Raw genomic sequence first — 21,806 nt, 5'->3', positions numbered from 1 at the left:
CGCCCGGCCCGGCGCCTCCGCGCATTGGGCAGCGCGGCCCGGCGCCTCCCCGGGGCGGAGCGCGGCGCCCGGAGCCCGGCTGCTCCCCGCGCCACGTGCCGCCTTTGTCCCGGCCCGGCCCGGCCCGGCCGCTCCCCCTTTGGCCCGGCCCGGTCCGGCCGCTCCCCCTTTGTCCCGGCCTCTCCCCGCTCCCCCTTTGTCCCGGCCCGGCCCGGCCGCTCCCCGCTCCCCCTTTGTCCCGGCCCGGCCCGGCCTCTCCCCGCTCCCCCTTTGTCCCGGCCCGGCCCGGCCGCTCCCCGCTGCCCCTTTGGCCCGGCCCGGCCCGGCCGCTCCCCCTTTGGCCCGGCCCGGTCCGGCCGCTCCCCCTTTGTCCCGGCCTCTCCCCGCTCCCCCTTTGTCCCGGCCCGGCCCGGCCGCTCCCCGCTCCCCCTTTGTCCCGGCCCGGCCCGGCCTCTCCCCGCTCCCCCTTTGTCCCGGCCCGGCCCGGCCGCTCCCCGCTGCCCCTTTGGCCCGGCCCGGCCCGGCCGCTCCCCCTTTGGCCCGGCCCGGTCCGGCCGCTCCCCCTTTGTCCCGGCCTCTCCCCGCTCCCCCTTTGTCCCGGCCCGGCCCGGCCGCTCCCCGCTCCCCCTTTGTCCCGGCCCGGCCCGGCCTCTCCCCGCTCCCCCTTTGTCCCGGTCCCGCCCGGCCGCTCCCCGCTCCCCCTTTGTCCCGGTCCCGCCCGGCCGCTGCCCCTTTGGCCCGGCCCGGCCCGGCCTCTCCCCGCTCCCCCTTTGTCCCGGCCCGGCCCGGCCTCTCCCCGCTCCCCCTTTGTCCCGGTCCCGCCCGGCCGCTCCCCGCTCCCCCTTTGTCCCGGTCCCGCCCGGCCGCTGCCCCTTTGGCCCGGCCCGGCCCGGCCTCTCCCCGCTCCCCCTTTGTCCCGGCCCGGCCCGGCCTCTCCCCGCTCCCCCTTTGTCCCGGCCCGGCCCGGCCGCTCCCCGCTGCCCCTTTGGCCCGGCCCGGCCCGGCCGCTCCCCGCTCCCCCTTTGGCCCGGCCCGGTCCGGCCGCTCCCCGCTCCCCCTTTGGCCCGGCCCGGTCCGGCCGCTCCCCGCTCCCCCTTTGTCCCTGTCCGGTCCGGCCCGGCTGCTCCCCGCTCCCCCTTTGGCCCGGCCCGGCCGCTCCCCCTTTGGCCCGGCCCGGCCCGGCCTCTCCCCGCTCCCCCTTTGGCCCTGTCCGGTCCGGCCGCTCCCCGCTCCCCCTTTGGCCCTGTCCGGTCCGGCCGCTCCCCGCTCCCCCTTTGGCCCGGCCCAGCCCGGCCTCTCCCCGCTCCCCCTTTGGCCCTGTCCGGTCCGGCCGCTCCCCGCTCCCCCTTTGGCCCGGCCCGGCCTCTCCCCGCTGCCCCTTTGTCCCGGCCCGGCCCGGCCTCTCCCCCTTTGGCCCGGCCCGGCCCGGCCTCTCCCCCTTTGTCCCTGTCCGGTCCGGCCCGGCCGCTCCCCGCTCCCCCTTTGGCCCTGTCCTGTCCGGCCCGGCTGCTCCCCGCTCCCCCTTTGGCCCTGTCCTGTCCGGCCCGGCCGCTCCCCGCTCCCCCTTTGGCCCTGTCCTGTCCGGCCCGGCCGCTCCCCGCTCCCCCTTTGGCCCTGTCCTGTCCGGCCCGGCTGCTCCCCGCTCCCCCTTTGGCCCGGTCCCGCCCGGCCGCTCCCTGCGCCACGTGCTGCCTTTGTCCCGGCCCGGCCCCTCCCCGCTCCCCCTTTGTCCCGGCCCGGCCCGGCCTCTCCCCGCTCCCCCTTTGTTCCGGCCCGGCCCGGTCTCTCCCCGCTCCCCCTTTGTCCCGGCCCGGCCCGGTCTCTCCCCACTCCCCCTTTGTTCCGGCCCGGCCCGGTCTCTCCCCGCTCCCCCTTTGTCCCGGCCCGGCCCGGTCTCTCCCCGCTCCCCCTTTGTCCCGGCCCGGCCCGGTCTCTCCCCGCTCCCCCTTTGTTCCGGCCCGGCCCGGTCTCTCCCCGCTCCCCCTTTGGCCCGGCCCGGCCCGGTCGCTCCCCGCTGCCTCTTTGTCCCGGCCCGGCCCGGTCTCTCCCCGCTCCCCCTTTGGCCCGGCCCGGCCCGGCCTCTCCCCGCTCCCCCTTTGTCCCGGCCCGGCCCGGCCGCTCCCCGCTCCCCCTTTGTCCCGGCCCGGCCCGGCCTCTCCCCGCTCCCCCTTTGTCCCGGCCCGGCCCGGCCGCTCCCCGCTGCCCCTTTGGCCCGGCCCGGCCGCTCCCCGCTCCCCCTTTGGCCCGGCCCGGTCCGGCCGCTCCCCGCTCCCCCTTTGTCCCGGCCCGGCCCGGCCGCTCCCCGCTCCCCCTTTGTCCCTGTCCGGTCCGGCCCGGCTGCTCCCCGCTCCCCCTTTGGCCCGGCCCGGCCGCTCCCCCTTTGGCCCGGCCCGGCCCGGCCTCTCCCCGCTCCCCCTTTGGCCCGGCCCGGCCCGGCCTCTCCCCGCTCCCCCTTTGGCCCTGTCCGGTCCGGCCGCTCCCCGCTCCCCCTTTGGCCCGGCCCGGCCTCTCCCCGCTGCCCCTTTGTCCCGGCCCGGCCCGGCCTCTCCCCCTTTGGCCCGGCCCGGCCCGGCCTCTCCCCCTTTGTCCCTGTCCGGTCCGGCCCGGCCGCTCCCCGCTCCCCCTTTGGCCCTGTCCTGTCCGGCCCGGCTGCTCCCCGCTCCCCCTTTGGCCCTGTCCTGTCCGGCCCGGCCGCTCCCCGCTCCCCCTTTGGCCCTGTCCTGTCCGGCCCGGCCGCTCCCCGCTCCCCCTTTGGCCCTGTCCTGTCCGGCCCGGCTGCTCCCCGCTCCCCCTTTGGCCCGGTCCCGCCCGGCCGCTCCCTGCGCCACGTGCTGCCTTTGTCCCGGCCCGGCCTCTCCCCGCTCCCCCTTTGTCCCGGCCCGGCCCGGCCTCTCCCCGCTCCCCCTTTGTTCCGGCCCGGCCCGGTCTCTCCCCGCTCCCCCTTTGTCCCGGCCCGGCCCGGTCTCTCCCCGCTCCCCCTTTGTTCCGGCCCGGCCCGGTCTCTCCCCGCTCCCCCTTTGTCCCGGCCCGGCCCGGTCTCTCCCCGCTCCCCCTTTGTCCCGGCCCGGCCCGGTCTCTCCCCGCTCCCCCTTTGTTCCGGCCCGGCCCGGTCTCTCCCCGCTCCCCCTTTGGCCCGGCCCGGCCCGGTCGCTCCCCGCTGCCTCTTTGTCCCGGCCCGGCCCGGTCTCTCCCCGCTCCCCCTTTGGCCCGGTCCGGCTCGGCCGCTCCCCGCGCCACGTGCCGCCTTTGTCCCAGTCCGGTTCGGCCTCTCCCCGTGCCGCGTGCTGCCTTTGTCCCGGCCCGGCCTGGCCTGGCCCAGTCCGGTCTCTCCCCGCGCCATGTGTCACCTTTGTCCCGGCCCAGCCCGGCCGCTCCCCGCGCCATGTGCTGCCTTTGGCCCAGCCCGGCCGCTCCCCGCGCCATGTGCTGCCTTTGGCCCAGCCCGGCCGCTCCCCGCGCCATGTGCTGCCTTTGGCCCAGCCCGGCCGCTCCCCGCGCCATGTGCTGCCTTTGGCCCAGCCCGGCCGCTCCCCGCGCCATGTGCTGCCTTTGGCCCAGCCCGGCCGCTCCCCGCGCCATGTGCTGCCTTTGGCCCAGCCCGGCCGCTCCCCGCGCCATGTGCTGCCTTTGGCCCAGCCCGGCCGCTCCCCGCGCCATGTGCTGCCTTTGGCCCAGCCCGGCCGCTCCCCGCGCCATGTGCCGCCTTTGGCCCGGCCCGGCTGCTCCCTGCGCCACGCGCCGCCTTTGTGCCGGTCCGGCCGCCTCCGCTGCTGCCTGCACACCCACTCGGTGTTCCCCGCACTTCCCCGCCTGCTCCTGCTCTGCCTCTTCCCAGCCCCGCTGAGGTCTCGTGCCTGGGGGAGCAGAGCCCGGACATGCCACAGGGCCTGGGCCTGGGCCTGGGCCTGATGCTGTCCAGGCTGCAGTCTCTCCAGGAGCAGAGGCCCAGAGCCCTGGGCTGCAACTTGGCACAGGCCTGGGGCATAGCATGGCCTTATGTTACTCATCTCAGTAGGGGGCAAGCCCCCACCTGCCCACAGGAGGCCTTTCCCGCTTTCCTAGAGCCACGCTACGGGCATGGAGCCCTGTGGGCGTGGGGTCCCTTGGGTGCCGGGGGCATTGCTGGGGCGCTGCGTGCGGTGCTGTAACTGGGCATGTCCAGGGCACCGAGGAGCCTGCACAGGGCAGGGTGCTGCACGTTGAAAGGGACGAGGTCCTGCCATTGGGTAGCTATGGACTGGTCTCTAGGAGCAGCCTCCCTCCCCCCTCACTCTAACCCTGATCACAGCCCTGCTTCCTTGTCCCTGGACCCGTGTCCAGCCCCAAACCCCCCCATTGCCGGGCTGCCGGGGCAGCTGGCCCTGCAAAATCGGCTTCCAGGCCCTGCAGAGCAGTTTGTCCCGGCAGCAGCTGCCATGCAGAGCGGCCCCAAGGCCACAAGCAGCTGCCAACAAACCGCATCAAAGCAGGGGGCAAAGGGCAGGCTGCCTGGGCTGCTTCCAGTAGTGGCTACTGGCTTGGCCACGGAGGCGCAGCCGGCCGGGAGGGACGCAGGCCCTCGCTTGCTGGCTGGTGCTGACGGGCCGAAGGGTTCCGGGGGCAGAGCCCTCTCCTGGAAGCTGCTGTCCGGCCGTGCTAGGCGGTGGGTGTCGGTGAGCCTGACCACGAGGCGAGCGCTGCCCCCACTCCTCACGCCGGGCGGCTGCCTTGGAGCCCCTGGGCAGAGGCGCCTGGCTCGGCAGCAGGGACACGGGGCTCCGAGCACCACGCACAGGAGAGAGCAGCTCCACTCCCCCCACGGGGCTGTGCTGGGGGTGGCTCCCAGCGGCCCAAGCAAACGTCCTTTGGTTCGTAAGGGCCGTTTCCTGCAGGCCCTGGCACGGGTACGGGGCACGCTGGTCTGCTGCCAGCGCCTCCGCACAGCCAGCCCCCGCCCGCTTCACCCGCTGGGCAGGGCGAGGGAGGGCCCTAGAATCACAGAAATGACAGGGCTGCAGGGCCCTTGCGAGGCATCGAGTCCACCCCTGCACCGCTTAGACGGGGGTACTTCAAAAAGGGGCGGAGCCTGAACAGGAAGGGGCGGGGGAGCCCCTTTGTCCCCCTTCCCATTGGGCACCCTTGCCCGAGAAGAGGCTTGGCCACTCTGGGCCAGGGGGGCGTGGGAAGCCTCCTCCCACCCTGCGAGCAGCACATGGCACTTGGACGGAGGAGCAGTCGGGCCTCCATGGACCGGATCCATCTGCTTGGCGGGCAGGATCCAGCCCCTGAGGCCCTTTCTCCCACCCCGGCCTAGCCCGTCCCGACGGGCGTCTGTCCAACCGGCTGTGCAATATCTCCAGGGATGGGGATTCCACAACCTCCCCAGGCAACTTATCCCAGTGTTTCACCCCCCGGCAGGCAGGAAGTTTTCCCTAATGTCCAACCTCAACCTCCCTGGCTGCAGTTTCAGCCCCTTGCTGCTTATCCTGTGCTCAGGGGCCAAGGAGAACAGTTCCCCCCCCTCCTTGTGACACCCTTTAGGTGCTGTCCTGTCCCCTCTCAATCTGCTCCTTTCCGACCCAAACAAGCCCAGTTCCTTCGGCCTCCCCTCCTAGCTCCTGCGCTCCAGCCCTTGCATCAAGAACCAGCCACAGGAAAAAAGAAACTTGGTCTGTGCAGCGGACAGTGAATTCCGATCCCCTTGGCGTGAGGGCTGCAGAGCTGGGCAGCAGCAGCCGGTGAGGCATGTCCAGGAATGGCAGGGTGGGGCTCGGGGCTTTCGGTAGCCGCGTTTGGTTCTTTAAAGGATTTGGAACCACAGACAGAGGAATACTTCTCTTTAGGGTCAAACAAAGATTTTTATTTTTCTATTTACTTTATAATTAATTTTGTATTTAAATTCATTCACTATCTTTGATTCTTTTAAGACAGTGTAATATACAAATAAAAAGTAGAAAAACAGTACGGTTAAAAAAACGAGAAATAATAACTGCTCCTAAGATATACCCTCCTGATTTACCTTTAAACAATGTATGGAGTTAACAAATATATAATACTCACGTTAAGAAAGAAAGAAGCATTGCTTACATTCAGGAGAGATTCTTTTCTTTATGTTTCTCCTTCTTTGGATTTTTCGTTGCAACTTACGACGGGTGTTCGTTCCCCTTTCGGAGCTTATGTGCGGCAGCGAGATTCAGCGCCGGGGAGGGAGCTTTGGTTGATCAGACCTGGCTTTTTGGATTCGCATCCCGTCCGCTCTTGGTCTGTTCCATCCAACCTTATCTACCCTGTTTCAGTATTTTGGTACTCCTCCACTCGCCTGACAATTGCTGAGTTAGATTTTAGTTGTCTCATTCTGCCCTTACAAAAACTTTTGTCTGCTCCATTTGGGGTACTCAGCACTTTGTTGCATATTGCTGTCTGAGTTACTTACTTCCTTAAAAGCGGGGTTATTGTTGGTCATCCAATCAAATTTTGTTTTTATTTTACATCTCCTGTATCTCATAATGCTGCCTTTCCTTTACACTTACAATTAAACTGGTGCTCATTTGACATATTCTGGGTAGGCCTCAATACCTTCCTTTCACATCCTCCCATGTCAAAGGAGACACTTTAATTACAATAACTTTATTTTCTTTTGTGTTTGTGCATCTGTTATGAGTTTATTTTTATTTGTTTTATTTTTATATATTTTACAGTTTGTTTTTTGGGAAAACATTTACACATATATAATATTTTTATTACAATTATTAATATTATTATTGCACAAACAATTTTAAACCATTTTTTATATTAACATGGATAAAAAGTTTTAAACACTTTCTTTTTATTTTATTGCACTTTTTATACTTTTATTAATTGTTTCATTTAAATTATCTAATATGTTTACAATTGTTATGGGTGATTTGTTTACATTTTTACAGTTTGATTTTTGATTGCTAATTTAATATATTTTTTATTTTTTAACAAAATGTTTTAATTTTGTTTTTCCACGTCCAGATTTATAACTTTTATTTTTTGTAAGTTTAGTTTTTATATTGTGAAATGCTTTACTTGTAATATTACTTGGGTGTCTTGGAAAGTTTGTTTTGTTATGGCTTTTACTTCTTCTGTTAAAAATTGGCTTTACAACTCTGTATGAGTCTTATGGAGTTTTTTAGTGCAGTTGTATCTTATTTGTGTTAAGGTTTATAGTTTGTTTACATTACAAAAGGGTACGTGACATCATTTTATCGGTACAACATAACATTTCTTATGCATTATTATTTTTTTGCTTAGCAGCAGGAGCAGGAGGCTGGGGGACTAGAATTGCAGGGCTGCAGGGTGCTCAGGGCAGCAGCAGCAGGTGGGACAGGGGAGGGGCGAGGGTCACACGGGGCTTGGGGCTGAGCAGGCGAGAGGGGGCAGGGCGAGGGCTGCAGGGGACTTGGGGCAGCAACAGCAGACGGGGGGGAGGCGGCGGGGGGGCGGGGCAGCAGACGGGGGGGCGGGCGAGGGTGGCAGGGGGGCGGAGCACCAAGCAGGGGGGCCGGGCGAGGGTCGCAGGACCGCAGGGGGGCGGGGCAGCAGGCGGGGGGCGGGGCGAGGGTCGCAGGGGGCGGGGCAGCAGGCGGGGGGCGGGGCGAGGGCCGCAGGAGGCGAGGCAGCAGGCGGGGGGCGGAGCGAGGGCCGCGGGGGGCGGGGCAGCAGGCGGGGGGCGGAGCGAGGGCCGCGGGGGCGGGGCAGCAGGCGGGGGGCGGAGCGAGGGCCGCGGGGGGCGGGGCAGCAGGCGGGGGGCGGGGCGAGGGTCGCAGGGGGCGGGGCGAGGGCCGCAGGAGGCGAGGCAGCAGGCGGGGGGCGGAGCGAGGGCCGCGGGGGGCGGGGCAGCAGGCGGGGGGCGGGGCGAGGGTCGCAGGGGGCGGGGCAGCGGGCGGGGCGAGGGCCGCAGGAGGCGAGGCAGCAGGCGGGGGGCGGGGCGAGGGTGGCAGGGCCGCAGGGGCTCTCACGCTGTCAGGGATGGTCTAGCTGGTGCTCGGTGCTTGGGGGGCCTGGACTCGGTGCCTCGCCCAGGAATCTCTGGCTCCTGACAGTCCTGCCCCCTGCCCAGCTCCCTGCAGCCGGGTGCGCTGCCTGCCTGAGAGGGGGCTGGGGGCTGGGCTAGGAGCTGAGCACAGGCCACTGGGGCAGTGCCCGGGTCTCTGGTTCCCCGATCAGGACGGGCTCAGGGCACTGAGGCAGCCCATGGGGCAGGGAGGGGCTGGGGGCAGGGCAGTGAGCGCAGGACCCCTGGTCTCTGGGAGCTCTGTGGGGCGAGCCCCACGGGGCCCCTGCATCACCCATGCAGGCCACGGTGCCGTGGGGAAGGAGACCCTGTCTCCGTCTGTGCTGCCCCCGGGTCCCAGCCTGGCTGAGCCGCCCTCCTGGGGCCTGGCGCTCCTGGCAGCAGGGAGAGGGGCTGGCGGGGCACGCCCCGGGACCCAGGCTGGGCTCAGTGCCCATGCGGTGCAGTCCCAGGCCGGGGCCTGTCGCGCCGGATGCAGGTAGCAGCTGGCTGGCCTGTGGGCCCCCCACATCCCTGCTGTGCCCCCACCTGGCCCCAGCGCCCATCGGCCCTCCCCAGTCCTTGCTGCTGCCCCTGCCTGGGTCGCCAGAGAGTGCCCAGGCTGGGTCCCACGGGGGGCAGTTCCAGCCCAGCCCCCTGGAGCTCAGGCCGCTCATGCCCCCAGAACGAGCCACGCACAGGGAGAGGCCTGAGCCCGTCCGTGTGCCCGGAGGCCAAGGGGGTGCCCCACATGCCCCAGGCCTGGCCTGGCTCTCCCCTGGCACTACGGGGACACGGTGGCGCCTGGACTCCCAGGCCCTGCGGGCAAAGGGCCGAACGCCCACGTGCACAGCGGGGGCCTCCCTCTGGCCCAGAGAGCCCAGCAACCCCGCCCGAAGCAGCGTGCGGTGCCCCCGGAGGGCTGAGCCCGGCCCCCTGAGCGAGGCAGGCTACCTGGCCTGGGGGTGCTGGCCAGGGCCCCGTCGCTGAGCCCTTCATGCCACAGCAGGGGGCGCTGCTCCCCCTCTGGTGCCAGGCTGGCATGGGACCTGTGTCCTCTCAGCCCCAGATGCAGGGAGCATCCGCCCCCAGCAGTGCACCCCACAGACCCCATGAGAGGCAATGGGGGGGGGGTCTGCACTCTGACCCGGGGTCCTCCCCGGCTGCAGGTGGGGGTGTGACAGTGGGGGGGTCTGTGCTGTGATCTGGGGTCCCCCCGGCTGTGGGTGGGGGTCTGCGCTGTGACTCGGGGTCCCCCCTGGCTGCAGGTGGGGGTGTGACAGTTGGGGCTGTCTGCTCTTTAATCCAGGGTCCCCCCTGGCTGCGGGTGGGGGTGCGACAGTGGGGGGGTCTGTGCTATGACCTGGGGTCCCCCCTGGCTGCGGGTGGGGGTGCGATAGTGGGGGGGTCTGCGCTGTGATCCAGGGTCCCCCCTGGCTGCGGGTGGGGGTGCGACAGTGGGGGGGGTCTGCGCTGTGACCCGGGGTCCCCCCCCGGCTGTGGGTGGGGGTGCGATAGTGGGGGGGTCTGCGCTGTGACCAGGGGTCCCCCCTGGCTGTGGGTGGGGGTGCGATAGTGGGGGGGTCTGCGCTGTGACCCGGGGTCCCCCCCGGCTGTGGGTGGGGGTGCGATAGTGGGGGGGGTCTGCGCTGTGACCCGGGGTCCCCCCTGGCTGTGGGTGGGGGTGCGATAGTGGGGGGGGTCTGCGCTGTGACCCGGGGTCCCCCCTGGCTGTGGGTGGGGGTGCGATAGCGGGGGGGGTCTGCGCTGTGATCCGGGGTCCCCCCTGGCTGCGGGTGGGGGTGCGATAGTGGGGGGGGTCTGCGCTGTGACCCGGGGTCCCCCCTGGCTGTGGGTGGGGGTGCGATAGTGGGGGGGTCTGCGCTGTGACCCGGGGTCCCCCCTGGCTGCGGGTGAGGGTGCGATAGTGGGGGGGTCTGCGCTGTGACCAGGGGTCCCCCCTGGCTGTGGGTGGGGGTGCGATAGTGGGGGGGGGTCTGCGCTGTGACCCGGGGTCCCCCCTGGCTGCGGGTGAGGGTGCGATAGTGGGGGGGTCTGCGCTGTGACCAGGGGTCCCCCCCGGCTGCGATAGTGGGGGGGTCTGCGCTGTGACCAGGGGTCCCCCCCGGCTGTGGGTGGGGGTGTGATAGTGGGGGGGTCTGTGCTGTGACCCGGGGTCCCCCCGGCTGTGGGTGGGGGTGCGATAGTGGGGGGGGTCTGCGCTGTGATCCGGGGTCCCCCCTGGCTGCAGGTGGGGGTGTGATAGTGGGGGGGTCTGCGCTGTGATCCGGGGTCCCCCCTGGCTGTGGGTGGGGGTGCGATAGTGGGGGGGGTCTGCGCTGTGACCCGGGGTCCCCCCTGGCTGCGGGTGGGGGTGCGATAGTGGGGGGGGTCTGCGCTGTGATCCGGGGTCCCCCCTGGCTGCGGGTGGGGGTGCGATAGTGGGGGGGGTCTGCGCTGTGACCCGGGGTCCCCCCTGGCTGTGGGTGGGGGTGCGATAGTGGGGGGGTCTGCGCTGTGATCCGGGGTCCCCCCTGGCTGTGGGTGGGGGTGCGATAGTGGGGGGGTCTGCGCTGTGACCCGGGGTTCCCCCTGGCTGTGGGTGGGGGTGCGATAGTGGGGGGGTCTGCGCTGTGACCCGGGGGCCCCCCTGGCTGCGGGTGGGGGTGCAATAGTGGGGGGGTCTGCTCTGTGACCCGGGGTCCCCCCTGGCTGCGGGTGAGGGTGCGATAGTGGGGGGGTCTGCGCTGTGACCAGGGGTCCCCCCCGGCTGCGGGTGGGGGTGCGATAGTGGGGGGGTCTGTGCTGTGACCCGGGGTCCCCCCTGGCTGCAGGTGGGAGTGTGACAGTGGGGGGGTCTGCTCTTTAATCCAGGGTCCCCCCTGGCTGCGGGTGGGGGTGCGATAGTGGGGGGGTCTGCGCTGTGACCCGGGGTCCCCCCTGGCTGTGGGTGGGGGTGCGATAGTGGGGGGGTCTGTGCTGTGACCCGGGGTCCCCCCTGGCTGCGGGTGGGGGTGCGATAGTGGGGGGGTCTGCGCTGTGACCCGGGGTCCCCCCTGGCTGCGGGTGGGGGTGCGATAGTGGGGGGGTCTGCGCTGTGACCCGGGGTCCCCCTGGCTGCGGGTGGGGGTGCGATAGTGGGGGGGTCTGTGCTGTGATCCGGGGTCCCCCCTCGGCTGTGGGTGGGGGTGCGATAGTGGGGGGGTCTGCGCTGTGACCCGGGGTCCCCCCTGGCTGCGGGTGGGGGTGCGATAGTGGGGGGGTCTGTGCTGTGATCCGGGGTCCCCCCTCGGCTGTGGGTGGGGGTGCGATAGTGGGGGGGTCTGCGCTGTGACCCGGGGTCCCCCCTGGCTGCGGGTGGGGGTGCGATAGTGGGGGGGTCTGTGCTGTGATCCGGGGTCCCCCCTCGGCTGTGGGTGGGGGTGCGATAGTGGGGGGTCTGCGCTGTGACCCGGGGTCCCCCCTGGCTGCGGGTGGGGGTGCGATAGTGGGGGGGTCTGTGCTGTGATCCGGGGTCCCCCCCGGCTGTGGGTGGGGGTGCGATAGTGGGGGGGTCTGCGCTGTGACCCGGGGTCCCCCTGGCTGCGGGTGGGGGTGCGATAGTGGGGGGGTCTGCGCTGTGACCCGGGGTCCCCCCTGGCTGTGGGTGGGGGTGCGATAGTGGGGGGGTCTGCGCTGTGACCCGGGGTCCCCCTGGCTGCGGGTGGGGGTGCGATAGTGGGGGGGTCTGCGCTGTGACCCGGGGTCCCCCCTGGCTGTGGGTGGGGGTGCGATAGTGGGGGGGGGGTGTGACGGCGCGTTGGGGGTTCCCCGTCTCCTGCACCCCGAAATGGCACAAACAGACTGCACCAGCCAGTGGAATTGAGGGTGGTTTATTGCTCCTCCAGCACAGCGCAGCACAGATGGAATCTGGTTACAGGAACTGGGCTAGGATGCCTCAGGCCCCCTTGAGATGGGGGAGACTGGGCCCCTAAACTCCAGCCCCTTCCCCTAGGCTCTCCTCCATGCCCTCCGACAGCCAGCAACCAACTCCCCAACTTCCAGCCCTGCCCCCCAGCCAAGGCAGCATTCCACCTTCCTTTGTTCCTCTCCATGGGGGGTGTCTGGCCACTGGTTTGCATAGTGACTCATCCTGTTTTGCTGGGTCGTGGTACCCACGGCAGCCAGTGGGGGTTACCCCAGAGCCAGCAGCATAGAAACCAGCCAGGTACCCCCACTACGTCACAGTTCTCCCCCCTCCGAGAGCGAACTGAGCAGGGTCACTCCGCTCGTGACCTAGGGAAGTTCGGGTCCTCTGCGTGGGAACCCGCCCTGAGGACATGGGTGCTCCCCTTGACTCGGGCCGGCCGTGGCGAGGCCCCACATGAATTGGCTTCCCTCTGTCCACTCGCCGCCCCACTCCAGGGCGACTGGCCCAGGCCTGTCCTCGGGGGTCACACCCACCCTTCCGCTGGCCTTGATCTCTGGCCAGGGTCTCTCGGGCCGGGGCCATGAGCCCAGCGAGCCTTCTCTGGACAGCCAGGGCGGCTTCCACCCCCGATGCTCCATCCAGGGAGGTCTTCCCCTCCCATAACTCTCTCAGCAAGCCCAGAGGGTCTATCTGGGGTAGAGACCCCCCAAGCCGCTTTCCTACTGTCTTGGGCCTTCCCGCCCCTCTGGCAGGAGTCACAGGACCGGCAGTACCGCTGCACGGCTGTAAAGATTCCCGGCCAATAGAAGTGCTGGAGCAGCCTCAGCCGGGTGCTCCGGATCCCCCGGTGGCCCCCAACGGGGACGTCGTGGGCCAAATACAGCAGCTTGAGGCGATACTTTCGGGGGACGACCAGCTGCCGCTGGACACCCCATGCCCTCGCCTTCCTGGGGGGGAGCCACTCACGGAACAGGAGCCCACGCTCCCGCAGGAATCTCTCCTGGCCACCTCTCCCCCGGGGCTGAGCTGCATGGAGGCCAGCCTGGTCCCTCAGCCTCTGCAAGGAGGGGTCTGCCTGCACCTCAGCCTGGAATTCAGCTGCTGAGGCAGGGATCGGGACCTGTTCCCCACCTTTGCCTAGGTCTGGAGTCCCAGCCTGGCTGGACCCCGTGTCCACTGGGATGGGACCCTGAGGACGCTGCCAGGAGTCCTTCCCTGGACCCACGTTGTCAGCCCCCCGCTGGCTCTGGCTCCAGGTAGTGACTAGAGCCCGCTGGGATTCATGGGGCCACTCCTCTAGGTCATTCCCCATCAGCACCTCGGTGGGCAAGTGCGGGTGCACCCCCACTTCCTTGAGGCCTTCCTTCGCCCCCCATTTCAGATGCACCCGGGCTACAGGCACCTTAAACGGGGACCCATCTATGCCCTTCAGGGTCAGCTGCGCGTGGGGTAGTATCCGCTCTGGGGCCACTATGTCGGATCGGGCCAGAGTCACCTCCGCCCCCGTGTCCCAGAAGCCCGTCACCTTCCTACCATCCACCTCCAGGGGTAGGAGGCACTCGCTCCGCAGGGGCCGTCCTGCCCCCACCCGGTACACGGAGAAATCCGCCTCCTGAGAATCAGACCTCCCAGGGGAGGTGCACTGAGCATCCTTCCCCTCTCTCTGAGCTGAGGTTTGCCGGCCAGCCCCTGCCTCTGGGGCAGCCTGCCCTTCCTCCCGCCCCAGCCAGTTAACCCTGGAAAGTCCCCGGTCCTGGGACCTGGTGCACTGAGCCCTCTTGTGGCCTTTTTGCCCACAGCGATGGCAAGTTAGGCTTTGGGCTGTCTCTGTCCAGGCCCTGGCTGGTTCTCTGGGGCGCAGACGACCTGTTCCTTGGTCTCGCCCCGTAGTTGACTCCCTCCGTCGCTCAGCCGAGATCCGGTCTCTGCGCGATTCCCTTTCTCTCCGGGACTCCCGTTCACACCCGGACCGGCTCTCCGTGAACTCATCCGCCAGTCTCCCGGCCTCCTGGGGGTTCTCTGGTCTCCGGTCCTTGAGCCACAGCCTCAGTTTGGGTGGGCACGCTTCATAGAACTGCTCCATCATGACCAGCTTGAGCAGCTCCTCTGCAGTCTGGGCTCCGACTCCAGACACCCACTTGCGGCAGTATTGCGCCAGGCGGGAGACCAGATCCACATAGGTCTCCCGTGGCCCTTTCTGTACCCCCCGGAACTTCTTCCTGTACATCTCGGGGGTCAGCCCGAACTTGTGCAGCAGGGCCTCCTTGACTCGGTTGTAATCCCCGGGCTGTGGGTCCTCCAGCTGACTGAGCACTCCGGCCGCCTCCTGGCTCAGTGCGGGGATGAGCTCCTGCAGCCAGTCAGCTGGGGGAACCCGTTGCAGTCCACAGGCCCTCTCAAAGGCACTGAGGAACCCGTCTATGTCACCCATGTCCTTCAATTGGGCCACCACGGGCCTCTCCAAGCATCTGGCAGTCCTGGGACCCTGGGGCCCATCTGCACTTGGCGCAGCCGGTGCCCCGCCGGTTCTCCGCTCTGCCATGGCCAGCTCATGCTGCCGCTGCCTCTCTCGATCTTGGCGATCCCTTTCTCGGTCCTGGCGGTCCCTCTCTCGGTCCTCTACTTCCAATTCCTTGATCCGCAGCTGGATCTCCAGCCGCCGCAGCTCTGCTTGGCTGGCCCCTGCCCTAGATGGGCTGCAGCTTGCAGGCCTCCTGGGGGAAGCTGTCTTATCTCTCCTGTGGGTTCCAGCGCTCCTCCCCCTCTCTGAGCCTGACACACTCTCAGGGGGGGTCTGGCTGCTTCCCCTGGGGACAAGATCCTGGCCCTGTGGCTGGTCATTATCTTCCAGCTGGGTAATCAGCTGGGCCTTGGTTGCTTTCTGCACAGCCCCACCAGCTCTGCCTTCAAGAGTCGGGCGTAGGCCATCTGCCCGCTGGGCCCCTCGGTGCAGACTCACCAGTCTAGTGCTGCAGCGCCCCACGATTCCCAGGAACCGCTTCGCTCTGTCTCCAGCACGCCTGGCTCCAGGGCTCTTGCTTCTACTGCGCCTTGTCGCTTGCCGCTGGAAGCTCCATCCACGGGGTGCAGTGCATCCCACTTCTGACACCAGTGTGACGGCGCGTTGGGGGTTCCCCGTCTCCTGCACCCCGAAATGGCACAAACAGACTGCACCAGCCAGTGGAATTGAGGGTGGTTTATTGCTCCTCCAGCACAGCGCAGCACAGATGGAATCTGGTTACAGGAACTGGGCTAGGATGCCTCAGGCCCCCTTGAGATGGGGGAGACTGGGCCCCTAAACTCCAGCCCCTTCTCCTAGGCTCTCCTCCATGCCCTCCGACAGCCAGCAACCAACTCCCCAACTTCCAGCCCTGCCCCCCAGCCAAGGCAGCATTCCACCTTCCTTTGTTCCTCTCCATGGGGGGTGTCTGGCCACTGGTTTGCATAGTGACTCATCCTGTTTTGCTGGGTCGTGGTACCCACGGCAGCCAGTGGGGGTTCCCCCAGAGCCAGCAGCATAGAAACCAGCCAGGTACCCCCACTACGTCACAGGGGGTCTGTGCTGTGATCCGGGGTCCCCCTCGGCTGTGCTGCGCGACTCCCAGTGACTCACCCACGTGCATTGGCCCAGACACCCTGTCCCAGCCTGGGCAGGGAACTAGGCTCTTCCAGGGGAGACAGAGGGAGGCGGAGACGGCCCCTGGCTGGGGCAGCCTGGGAGCTGGGCAGTGGGATACAGGGCGTGTGGGGAAGCAGGGAGGATGTACACGGAAGCCAGTACAGGGGCTCAGGGGCCCATGACCCCCTCCCCCGAGGGCACTAGGGCTGTCGGCCTGTCCCAGGCCTGTGTCAAACCTCCGCTGGGCTGTACCTGGAGCAGCACTAACCCGTCTGTGCTCCGCTGGCTGCAGCCAGGGTGCAGGGTCGGGGGCTCCCCAACGCGCTGTCACCCCCCCCAGTGCACCCCACAGGCCTCTCGGAGCTGGGCAATGGATCCCGGGGCTCAGGGCGGCTCCAGGGTAGACTACACGTGCTCTAAGCATGTGTCGGCGTGTTAGGCCTGGGGGGGCGGGTTAGCTAATGAGTGCTATAAGCGTGTGTCTGTCACATGACTAAGGCCCGTCCTGTGCCCCCATCCCCCCCACTGACCGTAGCCAGGTCCCTCAGCCGCCCCTCGTGTCTACGGCCCCGTCCTGTGCCCCCATCCCCCCACTGACCGTAGCCAGGTCCCTCAGCCGCCCCTCGTGTCTACGGCCCCGTCCTGTGCCCCCATCCCCCCCCCACTGACCATAGCCAGGTCCCTCAGCCGCCCTCGTGTCTACGGCCCCGTCCTGTGCGCCCATCCCCCCCACTGACCGTAGCCAGGTCCCTCAGCCGCCCCTCGTGTCTACGGCCCCGTCCTGTGCCCCCATCCCCCCCCACTGACCGTAGCCAGGTCCCTCAGCCGCCCTCGTGTCTACAGCCCCGTCCTGTGCGCCCATCCCCCCCCACTGACCATAGCCAGGTCCCTCAGCCGCCCCTCGTGTCTACGGCCCCGTCCTGTGCGCCCATCCCCCCCACTGACCGTAGCCAGGTCCCTCAGCCGCCCCTCGTGTCTACAGCCCCGTCCTGTGCCCCCATCCCCCCCACTGACCATAGCCAGGTCCCTCAGCCGCCCTCGTGTCTATGGCCCCGTCCTGTGCCCCCATCCCCCCCACTGACGGTAGCCAGGTCCCTCAGCCGCCCCTCGTGTCTACGGCCCCGTCCTGTGCCCCCATCCCCCCCCACTGACCATAGCCAGGTCCCTCAGCCGCCCCTCGTGTCTACGGCCCCGTCCTGTGCGCCCATCCCCCCCCACTGACCATAGCCAGGTCCCTCAGCCGCCCCTCGTGTCTACGGCCCCGTCCTGTGCGCCCATCCCCCCCACTGACCGTAGCCAGGTCCCTCAGCCGCCCCTCGTGTCTACGGCCCCGTCCTGTGCCCCCATCCCCCCCACTGACCATAGCCAGGTCCCTCAGCCGCCCTCGTGTCTATGGCCCCGTCCTGTGCCCCCATCCCCCCCACTGACGGTAGCCAGGTCCCTCAGCCGCCCCTCGTGTCTACGGCCCCGTCCTGTGCCCCCATCCCCCCCCACTGACCATAGCCAGGTCCCTCAGCCGCCCCTCGTGTCTACGGCCCCGTCCTGTGCGCCCATCCCCCCCACTGACCATAGCCAGGTCCCTCAGCCGCCCCTCGTGTCTACAGCCCCGTCCTGTGCCCCCATCCCCCCCACTGACCATAGCCAGGTCCCTCAGCCGCCCTCGTGTCTACGGCCCCGTCCTGTGCGCCCATCCCCCCCACTGACCATAGCCAGGTCCCTCAGCCGCCCCTCGTGTCTACAGCCCCGTCCTGTGCCCCCATCCCCCCCACTGACCATAGCCAGGTCCCTCAGCCGCCCCTCGTGTCTACAGCCCCGTCCTGTGCCCCCATCCCCCCCACTGACCATAGCCAGGTCCCTCAGCCGCCCTCGTGTCTACGGCCCCATCCTGTGCCCCCATCCCCCCCACTGACGGTAGCCAGGTCCCTCAGCCGCCCCTCGTGTCTACAGCCCCGTCCTGTGCGCCCATCCCCCCACTGACTGTAGCCAGGTCCCTCAGCCGCCCCTCGTGTCTACGGCCCCGTCCTGTGCCCCCACCCCCGCCACTGACCGTAGCCAGGTCCCTCAGCCGCCCCTCGTGTCTACGGCCCCGTCCTGTGCGCCCATCCCCCCCCCACTGACCATAGCCAGGTCCCTCAGCCGCCCCTCGTGTCTACAGCCCCGTCCTGTGCCCCCATCCCCCCCACTGACCATAGCCAGGTCCCTCAGCCGCCCTCGTGTCTACGGCCCCGTCCTGTGCCCCCATCCTCCCCACTGACCATAGCCAGGTCCCTCAGCCGCCCCTCGTGTCTACGGCCCCGTCCTGTGCGCCCATCCTCCCCACTGACCATAGCCAGGTCCCTCAGCCGCCCCTCGTGTCTACGGCCCCGTCCTGTGCGCCCATCCCCCCCACTGACCATAGCCAGGTCCCTCAGCCGCCCCTCGTGTCTACAGCCCCGTCCTGTGCCCCCATCCCCCCCACTGACCGTAGCCAGGTCCCTCAGCCGCCCCTCGTGTCTACGGCCCCGTCCTGTGCGCCCATCCCCCCCACTGACCATAGCCAGGTCCCTCAGCCGCCCCTCGTGTCTACAGCCCCGTCCTGTGCCCCCATCCCCCCCACTGACCGTAGCCAGGTCCCTCAGCCGCCCCTCGTGTCTACGGCCCAGTCCTGTGCCCCCATCCCCTCCACTGACCATAGCCAGGTCCCTCAGCCGTCCCTCGTGTCTACAGCCCCGTCCTGTGCCCCCATCCCCCCCACTGACCGTAGCCAGGTCCCTCAGCCGCCCCTCGTGTCTACAGCCCCGTCCTGTGCGCCCATCCCCCCCACTGACCGTAGCCAGGTCCCTCAGCCGCCCCTCGTGTCTACAGCCCCGTCCTGTGCGCCCATCCCCCCCACTGACCATAGCCAGGTCCCTCAGCTGCCCCTCGTGTCTACGGCCCCGTCCTGTGCCCCCACCCCCCCCACTGACCGTAGCCAGGTCCCTCAGCCGCCCCTCGTGTCTACAGCCCCGTCCTGTGCGCCCATCCCCCCCCACTGACCATAGCCAGGTCCCTCTGGGGCTGGTGCTGATGGGTGGCTGGTGTGAGGGGGGCTCTATGGGGCTGGTGCGGATGGGGGGCTGGTGTGAGGGGGGCTCTATGGGGCTGGTGCAGATGGGGGGCTGGTGTGAGGGGGGCCCTGCCCTGGGATTCCCCCCCCCCCGCAGGCCCCTGCCAGCCCCGCCCTGGGATCCCCCCCCTGCAGGCCCCTGCCAGTCCCGCCCTGGGATCCCCCCCCCCCGCAGGCCCCTGCCAGCCCCGCCCTGGGATCCCCCCCCCCGCAGGCCCCTGCCAGCCCCGCCCTGGGATCCCCCCCCCCGCTGCCCCGCCCTGGGATCCCCCCCCCCCCGCAGCCCCCTGCCAGCCCCGCCCTGGGATCCCCCCCCGCAGCCCCCTGCCAGCCCCGCCCTGGGATCCCCCCCCCCCGCTGCCCCGCCCTGGGATCCCCCCCCGCAGGCCCCTGCCAGCCCCGCCCTGGGATCCCCCCCCCCCCGCAGGCCCCTGCCAGAGTGGAGCCAGTGCAGCCCCCAGAGCAGGAGCTGCAGACCCCCCCCAGCCCAGAGCTGGGCCCAGCCATTCCCTCACTCCTGTTGCCATGGCGAACGTCACTGTCATTACTAACTTGTTGCCGTGGTAACCTGGGGAGGAGTCCCAGGTGTGCTCCAAAGAGCCCCTGTGCGTTCCCCTCCCCCGCTGAGCCCCCAAGCCAAGGAGGTGATGGGGGGGGGGCGTTCGGCCAGGCCCCCGGCGCAGCTCAGCGGGGCGGCCCCGGCCCTCCCTCCCCAGGGGCCCTGGCCCAGCCTCCGTGCAGCCCATGGGAAGGGGCCGGGCGGGCGGGAGCTGGCCCCATTGGAGCGGGCGCTCAGAGGAAGGGCCCTGCCCCACGCCGGCTGCTGGGCTGGCCCTGGAGGGAGGCTCGGGGCCATGGGCAGTGCTGGGAACACGCAGCGAGGGCAGCCCACTGTCCTCCCTCCGACGCCACGGGGCCGGGCAGGCGGGCCAGGGCCTGGCTCCATCCTTCGCTCCGGCCACAGGCCAGGGCTGGCCCCGGCGATCCCTGGGGCAGAGCTGTGGGCAGGACCCACCGTGCCCCTAGGCCATTGTTCCAACGGCTGCGGCCGTTGCCGCTACCCGATTTCCAGCCTCAGCTTGTCGAGTTTCCACTTCCAGCCCATTCGCTGCCCACCTGGAGCCCATGACGGGGGATTTGCTTCCCAGGTGGATGCTTCAGAGGAAGGTGGGGAAAGCCAGTTGTGTGCCGGGGCCAAAGTTCCTACCTGACCTCCACGGGGAGCCCCTGGAGCCAGGGACTGATTGCCTGGTGCAAAGCAGCGAGTGGTAGGAAGGTGTGGCAGGCGGGCCTGTCCCTGTGGCCTAGGAAGGAAGCAGTGAACCGGGGCACCCACAGAGGCCAAGGCCAGAAGAGACCCCCGTGACCACCCACCACAGTTGTGTGTCCTAGGAGCGGGCCTTTGGAAAGTCTCTACTCTCCTGACGCCTGCAAGGGGCGGGGAGCCCAGCTGGCCCCGTGTCTGATCCCCTGCGCTGCCAAGGACTCACCCTCGGGCCAGGCTGCAGCTTGGTCTTGGGCACCCAGGTCAGCAAGGCTGAAGCCCTCCGACTTGCCAGTCTCCGGCCCAGAGGCACGGTGGGCTCTGGCTGGTGGGTCGATTCCTTGGCCCACAGGTGAGGCTCAGATTTGTGAGGAGCAGCTCCCACACAGGTGCCAGGCAGCCACTGGGCTCTGAGCCTTCCAAGTGCCCATCCCCATGGTGTCTAGGCCCCGGCTCAGCCATGCTGTGCTGCACCTTCCCAGCTGCCCAAAGTCATTTTTAAATTCAGTCAATAGAATCAAGTTCGACAGGTCAGGGAGATCTGGGGTTAGCAATGGGATTAGAGAGGAAGAGCACTCACCCTGCTGGGGTCAGGACAGGGCACTGCTGGGGGAAGCTCACAGCATTGGGAGGGATCCCAGCTGGTGCTGACAGGGCACTGCTGGGGAAGCTCACAGCAATAGGAGGGATCCCAGCTGGCGCTGACAGGGCACTGCTGGGGAAGCTCACAGCATTGGGAGGGATCCCAGCTGGTGCTGACAGGGCACTGCTGGGAAGAGCACAGCACTGCTGGGGAAGTTTGCCCTGCTACAGCCTGGGCTGGCATTGGCTGCTCTGACAGTAACTCGCTCAGCCCCGGGCAGGAATTGCTGCTGTTCTTGCCTGGCCCTGCCAGGAGCACAGGTGGGAGCGCCAGGCTGCCAGCGCCAAGCACCTGGGCTCCAGGTGCGGAAGGGTTTGCGGGCACAGGGGCCTGTTGCCGGGGGAACGAGGTGGGGCTCCTTTCCAGCGAGGCCTGAAAGGATGTTTTGGTCCCACACCGAGCCTGCCAGTGCTGGGCCTGCGGCCAGGCTCCCCTGGCACGGAGCCCACATGTGTACGGGAGTTGTGCCAGCAGGGCCTGGCACCAGCTGCATTGCTCAGCCCTGCCCAGCTCGGGAGGGGGGGGGTTTGCACAAGGCTGGGGGGTCACCCGGGGTGAGCTGTGACATGAGCATTGCAGCCGACAGGGCACTGCCCCCTTCCCTAAGCAGGGCATGGACCTACTGCAGCCCTGGGCCCAGGGCCCTGCTCCTGACAAGGGCAGGAGCAGGCAGAAGCCTGGCAGATCATCCAGAGAAACATACGGAGTTCCCAGCTGGGCGACCCAGATCCACTCCCTGCTGCTCGCCCTGCCTGCCTTTGGCTTATTCTCTGTGTTGCAGCGGGGCCAGGCTCTGGACGGGCATAGAGGGCCAGACGGTCCCTGCTCCAAGCAGCTCCCAGTCCTGGCACCCTCCCTGTAGTGGTGGGGAGTCCCCAGCTGGTGCCTCTCCCTGCAGGACCCTGTCTGCCTGCAACGGCACAAGCAAGGGGCTGCTTCTGGTGCCGAGCGTGTGGGCCTGGGGCTGAGAGCCGCATGCTCTGTGGGGCAGAGGACGGAGCCAGTGGGCTGCACGTTGAGGTGCAGCTGTTACCATGCCGGGTGACAAAGGCAGGCGGTGTGAGTGTGGGGTGGCTCGGCCACCGTGGGCAGGATGGCGTGTGCGTGGTGGGGTCTGGGCCACTCAGCCTCGGCCAGTGGGGCGAGTGGAGCTGTGGCAGGGCTGTGGGGTGGGTGCAGGGGACGGTGATGGTGCTGCACGGCCATGGGGTATCTGGTGCTGAGGGGAAATGACCTGGGCACAATCTGGGTGTGGGATGAGAACTGTTGGAAGGGGCAGCGATGCT

This window comes from Pelodiscus sinensis, unplaced genomic scaffold (assembly GCF_049634645.1).
Source record: "Pelodiscus sinensis isolate JC-2024 unplaced genomic scaffold, ASM4963464v1 ctg130, whole genome shotgun sequence".
NCBI classification, from domain to species: domain Eukaryota; kingdom Metazoa; phylum Chordata; order Testudines; family Trionychidae; genus Pelodiscus; species Pelodiscus sinensis.
The sequence above is the reverse complement of the archived record's forward strand: the minus strand, read 5'-3'. Positions refer to the sequence as shown.